The sequence below is a fragment of the Malurus melanocephalus genome, unplaced genomic scaffold (assembly GCF_030028575.1).
Source record: "Malurus melanocephalus ecotype Western Australia unplaced genomic scaffold, MMel_1.1 scaffold_364, whole genome shotgun sequence".
Classification (NCBI taxonomy): domain Eukaryota; kingdom Metazoa; phylum Chordata; class Aves; order Passeriformes; family Maluridae; genus Malurus; species Malurus melanocephalus.
The window spans coordinates 168,692-183,737 of NW_026623596.1; the positions used below are offsets into that span (position 1 = coordinate 168,692).

The 15,046-nt window shown below is 35.4% G+C and overlaps 1 protein-coding gene across 1 annotated transcript in view; it reads right to left on the bottom strand.

The window, feature by feature from the left end:
- LOC130580825 (contactin-associated protein-like 2) overlaps positions 1 to 15,046 on the bottom strand; it is a 616,928-nt gene that overhangs the window by 143,000 nt on the left and 458,882 nt on the right. The gene's annotated exons all lie outside the window — the stretch shown is intronic.

A 15,046-nucleotide genomic window follows, 5' to 3' on the forward strand; every position in this document is an offset into this window, starting at 1 on the left:
GACAATCTGTGTAAGAACATATATATATAGCTTTTCTTTCAGATGGGAGCATTTTTTTCTTTTTAGGACTATTAATCTGTTATTAGATACAGCCAAACTATGTTTGCAAATTATTCGAAGAAACATTTTCTTTCAGTCTTCAAATTATGCAGTATTTTTTCAGATGATGGAATTAATTAAATCATTTTTCAACAGTAATTTTCAAAAACCTGTGTTCAAAAACCTGATTATTAAAAATAATTCAACCATCTCTGTATGTTAGTGACTGTCACTACAGCAAATAATCATGTTCACACAATGGATGAAATTTCATAGCCTCTACTTAGGCTATAATTGATTACATTTAATTAACAAAGGGAGGATAACACTCAAGATTGTACTGGGTGGATAAAAAATGCATGCAAGTGTGTACAGACCACTCACTCCAGCTTCACAAGATGCTGCTGTTCAATCATGRTGCAATGAATGTTACACATGAATAAAAACTTCCTTAAAACTCAGATGTGGAAAAGTACATTTTAATGCTTAAAGCTGCCACATTTCATTCACTAAAACTGTTCCTCCTCTATGATGGTACAAGGGATTCAGAGAAAATTTCCCTATTGATTTGGTTGTGATCAATCTGATGTTTGAGTGTTATTTTTCACCCTTTATCCAGGCAACACTGTTTAGAATGAATCAAGTAAGTAAAGCACATAAAAAAAAAGTCTCCCTTAGCTTACAACACTGGAATACAACCTAATATGTAAAGTGATAGTTGCATCTTGCACATACACATATCATGGACTTGGTTTGCGAAAGAAAATTCTTTCCTTTTGGGTTTAACAAATTATTGTTAGAGGTATATGGGAGAAAGACTTTATAGATATGGCAGAAAAAGTTATCAAAACAGAAAAATTATAACTAAGGCAACAAGTAATGGAAACGTAAGCTGTTGTGAGCTCCTTCTCTCCATGCACCAGCATCTTAAAAAAAAATCAATGCCAATATAAATGCAGATACTATTGTCAGTATATTTAAAAATATATGTCTTCAGTAGAAGAAATCCATGTAGAGGTTATTAACCTGACAATTCATGTTTAGTTTTTGCATGTTGCAGTTCTTTATGCGGTCAGTRCTGCTGTTCCTCTTGTTTAAGAATTTTCCCCAATGAAAGTATGGCTGAAGCAGCAGAACACCTCAAGTCAGTTTCCAGACTCCTGACTTTAAGATGTCCTGTCAGAAACCACGTTTTTAATCACTAGTACCAGTGAAGGRTTGGACTTCCACCTATTTAAAAAAGACAACTGACTAACTCCTGAGCAAGGCATCAACTTTCTTTTAAAGAAAGAAAACCTAACATGCATTTGATTTTTTTTTCCTTTGATGAGGCAAAATAAAATCTGAAATATTTGTTATGGAGTMAATGTTTAAGTACTTACAGAAATGTGCCTTTGACATTCAAAAGCATAAAGAGCAATCTGCTCCATCAGAAATCAATGGGAGWAAAATGAACCATTTTGAAATTATTTTTCATCTTTTTGTCTTGTGGATTACTGCCCATTAATTTCTGGGGGGCTTAATCAAAATGTAAAAATTGCAAATTGAAAATTTAACACCAACAAGGAGTATTGTAGATACAAGAAATGCATAAAACATTTAACATGTAGCAAGTAAAGATGAGCTATGACTTATATCTAATTACAAATAGGATGAAAAAAATCCCTTACTGAGTAAAAATTCTGCTCTTCTTGAAATAAATGACTCAACAATGGTTTTACTAACAAAACCAAAAAGCTACTTGCGATGATGAGTAATAGTTAAAGGCAGTTTTACACAATCTGCATCTTTCATTTAATTTTCATTTTCAAGACAAACAAGCAAACATACTCAAACAATGGCAACAAATTGTATATATTGTACTAATGAACAACGAAAATTGTACACACAATGCTGTCCCGRTGTAGATATGCATGTCAGCATTTGCAACTTGATAAATTGGGAATTATTGTGATTGAACATTATTTCTTTAGGCAAACGGCTCTGTATCATTGGTATCTTGAAACTGAGTAGACTGGTGAATGATACCAGGCTTTATGARAATGATTAAAGATAAAGCTTTCATAATTTCTGAAGTTTGTTGAAAAGTGCCAATTCAGTGCCTTTAAGCAGATATAGTTTGTGTAACACTGCTATTTTTTTTTCCTTTTTTTCTGTATGGTTCTTTGCAAGATTGTGTTTCCTTCTCTGCTCTGCTTGTCTGAGTCACTGCATTAAATATCAGAAAGACTGTCCACAGTGTTTTATAGGACATGAATCTGGTTAGAAATCAAAGCCCAAGAAGAGAAGACACCTAAACTACGTCTGCCAAAACCCCTCAGGAAGCAACCCTGTATTTTTGGAGGATGAGAAAAAATAAGGATATAAAACTCTTTATATTCATACCTTTTGTTTTGGAACGAATTATGGACCTTTTTGTTTACTTTTTTGATGAACAGTTGTAAACTCTCAGAGAAATCAGACACTACTCCTATTGTGTAAAAGCAATACTTGCCCCTCCACACAACTCAGCTTCTGTGGAAAGTCAGGCTTACTTGCAATGARGAATAAACACAAGGAGAACAAAAGGTGAAAGTATGAATGTCTTTTTCTTTTCTTCAACATGCTCTAAGGATTTTGCAAGATGCTTATGATAATGAGAAAAGACTTTTGCAGAGAAAACAACCCACAGACAAACATGGCCAAGTCCAAGTTAATTAAAGAGCTTTGCAAATGATGCCATTGCTGCTGAATCTGAGCTATTGCATCACATGTAACTCAACCAAAATTTTTTTCTGCTCAGCCTTGCAGACTCCAAGCTGCTGTTGGGACAATTCTGGGGGCAAAACTTCTTCAAAAGAGTATGTTTTCAGGGCAGAGCAATGTTCTATTTACTACAAAAAGTGGGAAGAAGACACTACAGAGAAATACCTGGGTCACTAAGAGATCTTCAGTACTCTTTGAACTCTTTCTTACAGCAGTAGGACATTTCGCCATTWCCTGATCGCCTTTGGGAAAAAATTCTCTAGCTGTGCTGAGAATTATAAACTTACAAGGTCTTAGTCCCCTAGTTTCTGATGACTTTTAATTCTTAATCTTTTTCTATCCCCCCCCCCAAAAAAAAAAAAAAAAAAAGAAAAACCTCACTGAATTTTCTAAAATGTTTAAGCAAATATATTTTCAGCATTTTCTTTTTAAATAAAGGTATATTAAGAGTTAAAACAAGCAAAACAAATAACAATCAAAAAACCTCATAATCCATATCCTTTCCAGTAATTTATTTTAATAAGGATGGGTCCTTCTTGTAGTAACTTTCTGATTCYGTAGAATTGTTTTCTCCCAAAGATCCTTGATCCTTTAGGGCACTGCTGTGCAGGCAGAAGTAATTAAAGCCAAGGGGAGATCAAAYGGACTGTACACTCTTTTCATTTAAAGGTCCTTAAACTGCTTCAGATGACCTTGTCCACACTGAAGAATTATTACAAGAAAATCCCATCACTACCAAAGCTATTTCAGCTTCAGTAGCATCAGCATTGCTTTGAATTTTAGAGAGTAGAACACTCAGCAGTAGCACTACTTTCCAGCACATCTGTTGATATCCTGTGTTACTATCTGTTATGAAAAATCTGTTTAGCACAAAATGATCTCAGCATAAACAAAAATTCTTAGTCTCTCCAACTCCTATGGATAACTTTTAGTTTAATAGAATTTAGTATTCTATTCCTTTAAGGAAGAGCTCTGCATTTCTGCTAAATAGATGACACAAACCATTTGACCATACTGATATTTAAGTATACCTTTASAGAGAGACAACAAATATATTGCCTTGTTAACCACAGCCAAATTATCTATCCTTTCTCCTACACATTGTTCATGCAACTGATTTGTTAACTAAATATTTAGAGTGGCAGAGATCTGCAAGATAAATTAAATTTCAATTAAAAACAGTTTTTTTAACCTCAGTGAAGGAAAACAGATCTATTTTTGCTTCTTCTAGATGTACCAGCTCCAGATCATGCTGTACAGGTCAGTTCTGTGCCTGGGTTTTTTTTGTTTTTTTTTTCACAAGGCATGTGGGAATGGATGGTATCCAGCTTTTGAGCCAGTATTTGCAATACTTGTTCCTCATTGCCTAAGCTACTAATGTCAAAAATCTCACTGAACTTAATGGGCATTTTTAGCCAGTCAATGTCCTTCATGTACATAAAAGATTTCAGGCATGATCCTTTTTCACTGAACTTTAAACAGTAAAATATAAAAATGGAACAATAAAACAATGTAACATAAATACATAACTTGAAAGAGAAACTTGAAATACACTGAAATAGAAAGAAACCTATTGTTCTACCAAGCCCAGCTCAGTTTTACAAAATGAATGGGAAGAAACATTTTGGCTAAATGACTAAATAAATAATTGCACCACTCTCATCTTAGTTAACACAACACAAACACAACATTTTGATCCCTATTATTCAACTCTTTGAGGTGCTTTTCCTARGAAAAATGGATGACAATAGAGCTGATCAAATATGCTGAATTTAAATCTGTTATAATCTCAGTGCAACTCATGAAGCAGTTACAGATCACTGAGCATAAGTGGTGTTTCAGCATTTTTTTTCTCATGTCCCTTTTTTCTTCACTGGCTACCAAGATAATGGACCCTCTTGGCCTTTGTGTTATGCTGTTGTGTAACTTGTTTTTCCTACTTCACACTGAGAGAGCTGTCTAATTAGGAAGACCAGAGTCATCTTCTAGACTATTGCTGTTTAATACYGTTAGTTTATCTGTTAATTAATGTGCTACTCTTTGCAATCTAATTAGATTTTTTTACTGCAGAGATAAGTCAGTGAAATTACAAAGAGGTACAGGAGGAGAAGGCTGGTGGGAGGCACAGAAATATTTATTGCTAGAATTACTTATGTGAGATGTTCATACATTTATTAGTGTCTCATCTTCTTCCACCCATGTCCACAATCTTATCAGACTTTTGCCAAGAGGGATGTGGCTTATTCCCCATAAATAATTCATATTACTCCCAGTGAGCTGCTCCTCTTCTCCATCTCTGTCTCTGTCATGTCCTTTCTTTTTCTTTCCCTGCTTCTTCCTCAATTTTGCTACCAAGGCTATTCCTTTTTATATGTTTGCATTTCACACTGAAGGGCCCTAAAGTTCATTTATAACTTTTGTGAGTTCATGCAAAAATGATACTTCAAAGAGGCACTTCACCAGGGCCAGAGTGTACRTGCCCACAAGGACTGAAGATGAGGTCATAGTCTTGTATTTCCATACAACACTATAAATATGAAAAAAGAAACAGGAAAGACACTGGCCAAAACAAGCTCCTCTTCTTCAGAATTTAGCATCTATTTTTTGTGGTTGTCTTTTTACCTCCCAGGGCCAGGACAGTTGAGAAGCTGGTGATTGTGGGAAATAAATTAAGATCCCACTGACCAGTAGTGCTCACATCCCTCAGAAGGTGCCCCCTCTCCTGTGGCAATTTCTCTGTAAGCAAGTCATATTAACCTGGAAAATACTGAAAATTAAATTACTACAACCAGCAGAATTTGTGCTGTACTAACTAGAAATTCAAAGGACACATGTGATCACATTATTTTCCTTTTTATATTTATATATTAAAAATTACATTTTTTTCCTTTTAAACTGGAATAAACCTGTGTGTACTCTTTTTGAATAGTGCAAGCAACCATTCAATCAGTCTTTTATTCTTGTAAGCTGTTGCGCRTATCACAAATAACAATTTTGTTAATATTCCTGTGCAGGAATTAGAATAATATCTAAAGGTTCCTTCTGACATCAAAAGTGATGAAATGTCWGTAACTAAGAGGTATTTTACTTATGGCATTAAATTTCATGCCCACATTAAAGCACAAGCACAAAAATCAAATGGGATCAACRAAAGGCAGTACTCTTGTAAGGGTAGTTTATACAGTTCAGTATAAATCTTTGGAATTAAGAAAACATTTCGTATGTCAGATTACACCTTATCATAATGAGCTGGGAAATGGGGCACCAGTACATCTTGACTAACTGGAAACTAAAGTRTTTCATGATACTTCTTTATTCTCCATCACTCAGAGTTGGTTCTTCTCCTATCGTGAACAGATTCCATTTCATGCACAAAATAATACTGAAGATTTAGAGTGTGACCTAAAATATAATTTCATCTTTGCAATGTTTCTTTGTTAGCAGTAGTATAGAAAATACAAATACTTGTCAAGGGTGAATATATACTATTTTAAGCATTTTTACAGAGTYGATTCATGAATTATATAAAATGTCTGAGAAAGAATAAAATGGCAAGCAAGTGACACCACAGTTTTATTGTATTTTCAGTAGGTTATGCTTCTGGAATATGCTAGTAAATTCTGTATATTTATTTTTCTAAAAGTAACTTTTGCTCACTCCTGCCCACTAGGAGAGCTTTTATTTTTAAAGATGAGTTTGTTTTTTGTTTTTTTTTTTTTTTAATAACAAACTTATCTCAGCAGCACAGTTTTTTGATAAAAGACATCTTTTTTTTTTTTAATAACAAACTTATCTCAGCAGCACAGTTTTTTGATAAAAGACATCAAAAAAATTAAGACAAAACAATGAAAAATTATATAAAATTAAGTAGTCATCATCCCTGTGTAAAATACAAACTATCATACCAAATATACTAGCTAATATAATAAAACCAAAAAAAAGTAACTTTTTAATTTTGTAATTACATATGGAAGACTTTATTTTGAATTTTTGACTCTGATAAAATGTGGGCTTGTAAAATAAGCTGTTAGTCATCTCACATCTCATRTTCTGATTACAGAAACAAAAGTGCTTCTTGCATAACTGAAAATTATGTGCTTTACTGAGCATAATTTCTATCTTCATGGGTGGCATGCAGCTTACTATGGAAAAATATTTCAATCATAACACCAATACAAGTAAGATATAAAAATGACTTTTCAAAATATCTGACATGTAAGGTTTCTGGAGCCTGGAAGAAAATTTATTTTTATCTAGGTTGTTCTAATTAGCAGTGGTCTGGGGAGATACATATCTTTTTATTCAACATTTGAAGGTCAGATTTTTAATAGTACTGCAAATTCTGAAGATCCAGAATGACAGCTAGAAGGGTTTTCAAAATTATTCAGAAATACTCCAAYCTATGAAAATGATAAAATATGAATCTTTAGACATCTCTATGCCTTATATTCCAAAGTAGTCTGATGTAAATAATTCCAAGAACTGTAAAGAACAGTTTACTAAGTCTAAAATAAATATTGCTAGCAAAGGCAATCATCAACTCCTACAATAAACAACAAAATACTTCCAAACCTCAGATCAAGTASACTGTGCCTCAGATTCTGGAGGAAAATTATATACTTTTCAGTCTGATGTGATTATTTACAGAGACAGGCTCACCTTGGGTGTAGCACATTAACAGAAATAAAAAAAAAAAAAAATTAAACCTCCTTGTATCATTTTGTCTAAGACAGTTATTCTGATTATGCTATCCTGTAAATATTGACCTGGAATAACTTCTCCATAGATGTTACATGAAAGTTGATGTCCTAGGAAGAAAACATTTTTTCTGCAGAAAAAAAAAAAAAAAATCATGTTGTGAACTATGCTAAAACTTCCCAATTTTAGCACATTTACTTCCATTCACTGATGCCTGTAAGGTTTGCCAAAATCTACAGAATTTCTCAGAGCAGGTGAAGATTTTTTGGCCCATTCCAATCACAACTGCAATTTCAGCACTGCATGAATGCCTTGAGCTATTGGTCCAATTCTAAATGCCATTTCAGTAGGCAGGAGCTCCATAAGGCTGATATACAGGATGTTGGCACAGCCCAAATTCTCTGTGGTGGGAAGCAGGTTGCCAGCAGAGTTCCAAAAAATGACAGAAAACTGTCTTGTGTTCCAGCTGACTTTGGCCGCTGTCAGGACTCTGAGGTGTATTTGTCGTTTCCCACTTATGCTCACACATAACTACACCATCCTTTTCTTCTTTCTCCYATGTACATGTAGTTGTGCAAACTCATTCTATGGAAATTTGGTACTTTAGGACATACCTTAGAGGCAGAAATATGAGCCACTGAGACATTGCCCAGTTAGAATCAAAGCTGACTGTCTCAAATCATTGAACACATCTTTATTTGTGCCAAAACCCACCACAGAATATACAGTGAAAGGACGATTTAAGTCCCTAACTCCTCCTCAGTATGCTCCATCCTTACAAAGCTAAACTTTGTGAATCCATTTATGCATTTAAACATTTCTTATCAAAATAGTACAGATGATTATCTCTGAGCACTTTTCAGAAATGAYTGTACAAAGACTGGAGGCCCTATAATAATCTTTCAGAACAGTTGTAATATCCAAGGGAAATTACACTTTGCTGAAATGTTTTATTTTACAACATTATTAAACTATCTATTAAACTTGTTGACTCCTTTTCAAATAATGTAAAAAAAAAATCTTAGAGGAGTACTTGCTTTTGGGTTCACCAAGTATTCTGATGCTGCTAGATTCACAAACCAGCATTTACTCTGTAGTGTTACACAAATATATTCTGAGAGCAGGGGAAAGAATTCTAACCTATAACTCCTTTCAAAAATAGATGACTGACAAATGACATTCATTATTAGAATAGGCTATAATATTAGATTGTAAAGAAATAAATGCATTATAAATTTATTCTGACTTACATTGCTTACATTTTTCCATCCCAGTAATACGATCGATAAGCCCATCATACTCCATTGATTACATACTGSATTGATTATCAGTTCGGGGTGAATATCAGCAATGGACTTCGAAAAATCAGACAGAAAGGAGCACGTGCATCTTTGAAATCTTCCAAAGTTGTCACTTGAGTCTGTCCCCACATACCCGCCACTCCCTATGTCAGTGTGTTGGGCATGGATAAAGGGGTGAGAAGGGACATAGCCAAGACAGCTGACCCAAACTGACCAGAGGAATGTACCATATCAAATGACATCATGCTGAGCAATGACAGCCCAGGAAAAGCAGGAGGAAGGGGTAGATACTGTGGTTATAACATTTTCACAAGTAAGCATTAGGCAGACTGAAGCCCAGTTTCCTAGGCTGGACATCTGTCTGCTGATGGGAAGTAGTGAATGAATTCTTCATTTTGCTTTGCTTGTGTGTGARGATTTTTTATTGATACTAAATTGTCATGATCTCAGTTGTCTTGGGTTGACTTTGTGCCAATCCTCTATTCCTATATTCTATCAGCTTGTAAGCCCAAAAGGTGCCTCTGCCTTTAAATGCAACCCAGAAGAAGGGGCAGGRGCAGCTGGGAAGGCAGTGTRRGCAGTTTAAAAGCAGGGGGTGCCACACAGCCGTTTGCTTTTTGAACTCAGCTCACTGAGTGCAGTGGAGTTACCTTGTTGCCGTTTAGCTAGATCGTGTTTGTTAGYTTGGGCAAACAGCTCTCCCTGGACTGCTAYTCCTTTCTGCGACTCCTATGATTTTCTAGAGAGGATTGGCAGGGCTGCGGTCCGAGAACCAGGAGGCAAGTGCCGACCAGCCGGGCACCGGCAGGGAAAAAGCAGCGGGTGCCACTCTGTATTGTCCCAGACTCCAGAAAAGCCAAGCCAGCCAGAGGAAAGCACAAGCACAYCGAGCCCTCTGTTTCATCCACTGCAAGGAGAGGACTGCCTCCAGGTTTTTCCACTGTTGCAGGAGCAGCCATGTAGAGCTTTTTTTCTTTTGTTTCTGTTTGCTGGGGACAGGAGCCACCATCTTTTCTCCGCACCACAGCCGAGTGGCTGTGGGGGGAGGGAGCAGCATGTGTTCCTAGACTTTTAAATATCTAACAGTTACTTTTTATCTGTGTCCTGTGAGGCACYCTGTTTTGTCAATAAACTACTTTTTTTCCTCTTCACTTTTGCCTGAACATCTATTTCATATTGATGGGAAAAAAATTATCAAATTTTTCACTTCAGAGGAAACATTTACTCTGTAACATTTCTCTCTGAAAACATTGTCCCAAACTAAGACATCAGTGCATGAGTGAATTTCACCATCCTTACATTTTTCTCTTCTTCCAGAAGGCGGAAATCAGAAAAAGGCAAAATGGGTGCACCCACAATGGTCTCCAAACAACCTTCAGTTTTATAGCACAACTATTTCTTTCTCAGAAAACCTTATAGGCTATCAGATATCAGCTACCTTTTTGGAGGATTGAAGTCAAAATTCAAAAGACAAAATAGATATTCAGGGGGAAATGACTTCTCTTAAATTAGATGTTATTAGAAACTAATTGCGCAGCAGTCAGAATAAACGCAAGAAAACTAATACCTACTTTAAGACTTGTCTGGAAGTCTGGCCCTGAAACAGAGCARAATTCTTCCCAAGAAGGGAGCATTCCATCTTGTGCAGCACATTCACCATTTCTAGTACAATCTACTCCACTTGCTCCTTTCCAGACCTAKTCCTGGCTGTCTAAGGCTCTAACCTATGATGGACTCATACTCCGTTATGGCCCACAGTACAAGCTGGAAGTGGTTCATACCACATAAACTCAACATGTGAGTCCACTTACCTGTCTGTCAAATTTATACGCTAGGTAGATAATATGCAACTATAACAAGATGAACTAAGAGGGTAGAACATCTAATAGATGCTGGCAAATATGCATGAACAGGGTAGTACCTTTTCTGAAAATCCTCTGCATAAGTGTATGCTCTTTTAATTATCTATTCACCTTGGAACAGAAGAAAACAGTGTTTCTGATAACTACCAGGAGCTGAAAAAGTGAAGATTTCCTTCTAGTGTCTGCGTTAAGGATATATATACACACATATATATGCATCTAGACATAAATAAATACATACTCAGGAAAGCAGATGAGAGGAGGTATTTGTCACGTCTTAAGTACCATTTCTTATCGTGCTTCAGCAAGAGTCTAGGTACTGTGGGACTTCTGCCTGCTTTTCTAATCACCAACAGAGGATTCTTAATAAAATAGTAGATGATAAGTTTACAATTTAAATATGGAAAGAGATTTATCCTGCAACATGCTGAAAAGAAAAACACCTTCCCTTACTCTGCTTCTCATTTTAAGTTCCTCTTTTCTGTAGTTTAACGTACACTCAAAAAAAAATTCCTTATCCACATGAAAATAACTACTACCACCATTACTAAACTACTAAACAAGACTAAATATTATAAGTTATATATTCTTCTTTGAATATATTGATCTCAGTACAACACTTTCTGGCTGAATCTATAGTTTACAAATTATATCTTTAGCCTTTTTTTTTTAAATCTTATTTTCTTGCTCTTGACCCACTAGAGAACACGGTGATAGTCATTCTGACTCCAGCTGATAATACCTGGGGCCTGAGAATATGAATCTTTTTTATGCTTGCTGATTTATTATATGCACAACTTYCTTTGCCAAAGTCAATATCCAGCACTAGTATTTTGTATCAGAAGCATTCACCTATATATACAAATTGAAGACCAGAATAGTTTTTTCCTGTTTGTCTCTTYTTCAGGCTTTTATGGCCACACACCATTCCATAATCGACAATACAAACGTTCATGAAGGCATAAATGAAAACAAAGTACAATACATTAAGTATAAGAAACACTGGGCTATTGCTACAGGTGGCAGAATGTATCTCTTATAGACTATTTAGAAACTGCAGATGAACTGTGATGGATGGCAAGTCGTCATGCCCAGGGTACACTCCGAGAGCAGTGCAAGAAAGTTTGTCTGGCTGTTTGTTATCTGGACGCAAAGAGTCGTGTACCTTTTAAAAATAATTATGCTTTTTAAACTATAGCATCATCATAAATTTATTTAGTAAGGAAAACCCCTCTAAGTCATCAGATCCAGCCATTACCCTAAGATTGACATCTTCACCACTGGACCATGTTCCTAAGAACTACATCTGTGTGTCTTTTAAATGCCTTCAGGGGTGGTGACTCAAACACTTCYCTGGACAGGCTGTTCCAGAGCTCTGTAACCTTGCCAGTGAAGAATTTTTCCTAATATCTTATCCAAACCTCCCCTGAGGTCATTTCCTCTTAGCCTGTCGCTTGTTACTTGGCAGAAGAGACMAGGCCCACCTTGCTACAACCTCCTTTCAGCTCCTTGTAGAATGCATGTCTCATGGCTTTTCCCAGAGGATATTTTCACTGTGTGCCCAAGTTCCTCTGTCAGAGGGACAAAGCCCATCAAGTCCATCTGCACTCCCTTGGTGTCTCTGTTTCAGCATAGCCACAAACAGATTAAACTGACAAGTGTTTTCTGACATGAGTTGATAGTGCAATTTTCCTATGAGTGCCTCAGTTCTTATATGCCTTCTTGCATTAGCTGTGTCTAGTTTCATTTTCTTTCTAAATCCATATTACTTTTGGGCAGCTTCCAAATGACTACACTGGTGTTTCAGTAACAAAATGTCTTAAGAGTATGGATATTGCTATTACCAAAGGACATACCATAATAAATCTCATATAAGAACCTGATATGACTGGTACTGAGCTGCTAGAAAAGAGGTATTCCTTTGTATAAATAGGCTTTTTTTGATTTCTGATTATACAGTGCACACAGTTGAAGGATAATGTTATTCTTACAATGAAGGCAAACACCAAATATCTCATGCCTGTTGTAGTGCAACATTATTTTTTTTTACTTTTTAAATATTTCTCTTTTCTTCTGAGCAACCATAGTAAATGGAAGTCAAGGATTTATAATAGGTAGTGTAGTTGAACTAAATGAGAACTGATTTCAAGAAAAAGAATCTCTGAATATTATTAGAATTTCTTTGTGCATTTACATTTCATTCATAAAAACAAGAAATATTTCAAAAGCAGTTCCTTTYCACTGTGCAGTACATAGTAATATGACAACACACTCGAACTTTAATTTCTACTCTGCAAAAAATTTCAAGGATTTATAAATGCTCATTCACTTGGTGTGTGTATGTGTGTGTGTACCTGGTGAAATTCACGGTGTTTTTAAAACAAGGGACACTTGCCTGGGTTTTGTGATAGCAGCGAGAACAGAAACTTGGCTGTCCTTTGCTTTGCTCATTACAGCCCCCTTGCTAARCAGCAGAAGCACAGGGGCCCTGGGAGATTTGCCTCTTTCAATTGGCCAGAATTTTCTAGGCAGTAGACACAGACATGATGYAACTCTAATGGAAGTATGTACTTATCTAATGATAATCAATTATTCTGTGAAAAAATATTCCTCCTGTATATAAATCTATGGGAAGCTATGCCATTTTTACCAAATGTTATAAAGTATACATTTGCATTTCAAATAAGAATGCGACTTATTGTGCCACATAAATAACAGAAGTCATCAGAAGCTCATAGATCCTGCTAAGGAAACTTATGCATCTATTCAGAATAAAGACATAAGATACAATACTTAAATGACCATGTTTTCCTACCTAATCTCAAACATGTTTTAGATAAATATTTACAAATTATGCTGCTGTTTCAGCTGAGCATAGCATTGCATTTCAGTCTAGTAGAATCTTCATCTTGCTGACTAATTAGAAAATTATTAATAAGTTTTACAAAATCTAAGTGTTTTAAAAAATCTGAAGGTTGAAAGGTTGAATGAAATTGTTCCAGGATAACCATGAAAAAAAACTCTCRAAAAGCAAACAGCAAAGCAAAACCCTTAAAGCCATATTCAATAAAAAGGAATTCTGAAAAACAGTCATTTTTGTGAAATAAACACAAATTCTGAGAAAATTCCTCTAGAGGACTCAGAATGCTTTTCTGCATCTTTATTCCATGACAGAGATGGATTACTAACTCTGTACAGCCTGGGGACAAGAAAAAAGTACAGGATGGGAATTGTGATCTGATTTAGTAACATATTTTGCTAGCAATGCTAGAAACTGCTTTGGATTTTTCAGAGAATACAGTGGTTAAATGTTGCTGTTCTGAACATTATTAGGCATTTTTATGCTGCTTCTGTTTCCCTAACTACCAGTAGTATATTTAAAAAATCTAATACACTGAAAAATTGCACTAGAAAAGTGAGAAAAGTACCAAGGAAGTGGAATAAAAGTCATGGAACAGTTTAATTTCTATGAAACATTTCTGTCATTCAGAGGAAGTACTGAATACTGTGGTCAGGCAGTAAATGTTTAATTATTATTAGAAGCAAACTGCAGTAAACAGATGTAAAAGGACCAAAGACTCTTCAATGCATCCAAAATAYAACCAAATTTCTACCAACAATGCCTCCTGTGAAAGAAAATACTTAATTATTAATTCTAGTCTCTGTCATTATGTAGGGGAAAAGAATGGGAATTTTAATTTTCTAAGAAATGCTGAACAACTCCATTCATCACATTTATAGCTCCTTAGAAGAAAAATAGAACAACATGAGAACACAGAAAGTGTAAGGATATAGAATAAAGTTGCTCAAAATTTAGGCTTCTGTGTCATGAAAGTACAGTTCATCCAAAATGAAAACCAACTGATAAAACCTGCTGAGCTGCATGAGACAAAGAAACAGAACCTCCAAATTGTTTAAAAAAAAAAAAAAAAGTTTTAAATACCTTTTAGGAGCACTGTGATACTGTACTAAAAGCACAATCTTAATTGGAATAGTACTTAAATCTGACAGTTTATGTCATGTTATGTTTATGTTTCCATAAAGAAAACCTTTGGAAGGCTAAGAATTAATCTTCTATCACTTAGCAGTAGCTTGTATAAGGCCACCAGGGTTTTCTTACATACTTTYTTATTTCCAAGAATTACAGTATTTAAGTTTTATTTACACCTGTAAAGTGTGAAGTATTTTCATTATTTCGTGCTTTACTTGTGTTGGATCTGTAACCTTGAAGTACTGAAGCTGATCATTTGATCATTCTTTCTTGAAGAAGAGCTGAGGGCTCTGATAAAACAACACCTGGAATGTCCAGCTACTGCATTGGCACTCCTTTTTTGCTGACACCAAGACAGTCAGGCAACAATGTAATTAATGGATCCCATTTTAACAGCTCTGTGACAGCCA